Below are 3,959 nucleotides of genomic sequence, written 5' to 3'. Positions count from 1 at the left end.
CCATTTTTCAGTTTTTCTCCACCGTGAAACCCACGGGCATGAAACTTCACGCGCGCACCCATTTTTGGGAAAAAATTCTCTGAAACCCATATTTTTCTAAACTTATGTTTTATCAGGTAGACGAGATAGAGAGGAAATTTCCAAAAATCTCTGTATCGCAGAGCGGATCGGTTTTTGATCTTCTCTCGCACCACAAATTCATGAAGATCCCAACATTCATCATCACCATTGTTCACAACAGAGAAACTAAAAAGGAAAACAATGATTGGAGACGGAATTGAAGATGAAGAGAAATGACTGCTAATAGAATTGCAGGTCTTCAAAGAATTCCTTTTACATGCATCTAACTCTGGTAATTAATTTCTAAAAAATCCTAATTTAGAAATTCCTAATTTTTATGAGATTTGTTATTGTTGATATTCATGGAAAATGAGGAATTGGGAAGATTTGGGAGACAGTGAGATGGATTTGAAGAGAAGAAGGAGATGTGGTTGCCAATGATTTGAGGTCGAGATTACAACAGAATTGTTGTGTCATGGATAGAAAGATGGTGGTTGCTTCGATTGAGTTGAATTAAAATGCAAAGAAGAAATGTTGAATGAATTGCCGAGATGGAGTAACTTTACAAGGGGATTCTGTCTGAGTTGAATTTTGTTCTTGAAGCAATAATGAATTATGAATGTTGACTGGTGTACGAGAGATATATTTTTTTTCTTTTTTTCTTTTTAAATTGCATGGAAGGAGATGAGACAGTAGTTAACACCAAATTCATCCATGGTCACGTCAAGTCACGCACAACATGTGTTTGTAGAAATGCAGTATTAGTTTTGCCTTCCAAAAGACGTCCCTCCTTACTGCCATAAGCTGACCCAGGAAAATGGAATTAATCCACTCGTTTGAACATAATTGTATGCATCTCCACTTTATTCCCAGAACGGCAACACATGTATCCTTAATCTCTCTTTACTTAATCAATTAGTTAGCGACTCGTCATTTCAGAATTCCAGTACAGTCGCATGAAAAACAGCTGGAGGTAAATTCTTCACTTTTGAAAGGTAGGACCATTCATTAACTCAAAAATATGTTACATTACTAATGTTGGAAGTCAAATTACTAATGTGTGGTGCATCAATTTTCTTGTTAGTAGTGAAATCAACCAAAAAATTATATAAAAAATGAACGCATAACTTATTATGTATCTATAAAAATGTCTGCATAACACGTTACAGATTAATTTTTTTGTTATTATTGAAACCAATAAAAACAAAGACTGCATAACTTATCATGTACCTACAATATTATGTGCATAACCTGTTATGCATCTGAAAATATGGCTGTATAATGCATTATGCATCAATTTTATCTATACGCACTAAAATCAACCAGAACAATGGCTGCGTAACTTGTTATAGATGCATAACTTGTTATCCAGTCGAGAAAATGGTTGCATAATTCGTTATGCGTCTGCTTTTTCTGTTGGATTCGGGCATATATAGCGTTTAAGTGGCTGCATAAACCAAAATAATATATGCATGAACAAAAATATGTTTCCTAACGTGTTATGCATCTTTTGTTGTATCTGCATATTGTGTTATGCATTTTTTTAGGTGGCTGCATAACGAATATGTAGCCAGTTTTCGAAAATTTTCCCTAAAATGATGATCACCTCTGATTTTTTCATGAAAAACAAAAAATTGATATTGTTGTTTGTGCTCGTTGCATAGCTCTCTTAAAAAGATTTCCAACGATATAAAATTTGTAAAATTCCAAGGCGCGGATTTTTAGATATGTTATATCCCAGTTGCGTTGCCAATTATATCCCTGATGCATAACCCGTCATGCGGATGCATAATCCATCATGCAGACATTTTTAATAATTTCATATAATTATGGGTGTCACAGAATTAATTATGGGTGTCAGGATACCTAAAATTAATTGTAGACCTGACAATGAGAATATTATTTTTTTTGCGTTTGCACCTAATTTTCCCTTTTGTGAAAGGTGGGAGAGGAATTTGATGACCCAAAATAACTGGCTAGGCCCCAAACTAGCCAGATTTTTTTGGATCGAGGTTAGCAAAGCAGGATCTAGCCATTAAGATTTGAAGAAATCGCACTCACGTAAAGAGACCATCTTTCCAAATGACAACGCAAAAATATCACCCCATATAGCGAACAAATATAGCAATAAGGAAAATTTGTTGGTTGGTCCTGGCCCATATAGTTATTTATAGTAGGGTCCAACCGGAATTTTTTTTTATCTGGAGGTCCAAAATTAATTGAAAACATTGAAATGACCATAATACCCTCTACTACCAAACGTGTGCGTGTGTACACCCTTATTATATTGACACTACAACAAACAGACGCTTTTGTAACATTTCATTTGCAACATCATAGAGAGCGTCAAAAATGATATCCATTTGTGACGTATTGTATGTCGCACATATATTGTGTTAGCTAGGTATCAAAATAGTGCGAACATACTAATTTAGAACACTTGTAGCGTGGTAAATGAAATTAAAATAAATTTTTAAAATAAACAAATGATATTTTTATCGTGTGTAAAAAATATTTTTCAAAATATACGAAGTTAAAATAAGAAGATACTACTAACATTACACGTCTGCTTTCCAAAAAAAAAAGAAAATTACACGTTTACCATTTTTCTTCTAGATCCTAATTTTTAGCCTAGTCAACCAATTAACTTCCCTAAAACAAAAAGTTTTAGTCAACAAATTAATAACCGATCACCATGATTACCATTCAAATCAAAAAGTACATCTCTTCAAAAGAAAAAAAAAATCAAAAAGTGCACAACAAAAGAAAAAAAATGGAAATATAACTACCCAAAATATTTTGTTTCCATAAATTTGTTTGAAAATTTCTTATACATAGAGTACCCTAGAACTTCCGATCTTCTTCTTCTCCTTCTTCTTGTTTTTCTCTGTTTTTACTTCTTTCAATCTCCTCCTTCTTTCTTTTTCTCTTTTAACTTCTTTTAAACCGATCGGGATATCATCAAAATTCGCCGCCTCCACCACCAAATCCCGTTTAACCACTCTCATAAAATCAAAATACATATCACGGTTGTAGGTACCATTCTCCCATTAATTTTTTTTCTTCTTCTGGGTTTAGATGTATGTTCCATGGAGAAATTGGACTATAATATTTGCTCCAGAAACGTTTTAATTTTAGAGGATTTTTTTTTTTTGTTTTTTGATTTTAGATCCTTTGATACTTAAAAGAGTGTTTAGTTTTTGGTGGATTTTTTTTTGATGTAAACAGTAAAAAGGAAATGAGGCAAGGAAGTTGAAGATGTAATCAACGTCCCAACTGACATTCTATCTATCTGTCACATAAATCATTACTGATTTGTATATATGGGCTTTTGTTTTCTCTTTGTTTGTAGAGATCATTTAAAAGGTAAAGAAGACAAACTAATCCTTCAAGTGAAATAGAAGAATATATTTGAGTCTCACCATCCAAGAATGGATCAATTCAAGTCCCAGAGAAACAACTATGAGGATGTAATGTCAAAGATAAGACTCTTCACTGTTGAGAGAAAACAATTTAGTGATGGATTTGTAGAAAAAATTGATTAAATTGTATGGTTATATACTTTTTTTTTCTTTTCTTTTTGTTAAGAATATTGTAAGTTACATTTTGCAGGAAATTATAATATCATTTCTACTCATTCGTGTTTTACCATGATTACATAAATTTGTATATCTTAACACCAAATTGTTTTAGATATTATCCATTTCAAAATGCAATATATTACATAAAAAACCTCAATTAAAATTTTATTAATAAATCCAAAATAATTGCAATTTATTAAATAATAAGTCAAATAATAATAATTGTAAAATAAATAAATTATTAAAAAATAGCTGATGTGGCATAGAAGTCATTTGTGACGCAAAAAAATAATGGCAATAAAAAAATTATGCTACAAA

At 31.8% G+C, this 3,959-nt stretch overlaps 1 long non-coding RNA gene across 1 annotated transcript; it reads left to right on the top strand.

Annotated features, from left to right (window-relative positions):
* Window positions 1-2,792: 2,792 nt before the first annotated feature.
* LOC113362042 lies at window positions 2,793-3,697 on the top strand. The gene is made up of 2 exons (XR_003365511.1): window positions 2,793-3,096; window positions 3,413-3,697. It is a non-coding gene; the product is annotated as an uncharacterized LOC113362042 (long non-coding RNA).
* The last annotated feature ends 262 nt before the right edge of the window (window positions 3,698-3,959 follow it).

This window comes from Papaver somniferum, chromosome 3 (genome assembly GCF_003573695.1).
Source record: "Papaver somniferum cultivar HN1 chromosome 3, ASM357369v1, whole genome shotgun sequence".
NCBI classification, from domain to species: domain Eukaryota; kingdom Viridiplantae; phylum Streptophyta; class Magnoliopsida; order Ranunculales; family Papaveraceae; genus Papaver; species Papaver somniferum.
This window is presented reverse-complemented; position numbering and strand designations above follow the sequence as displayed.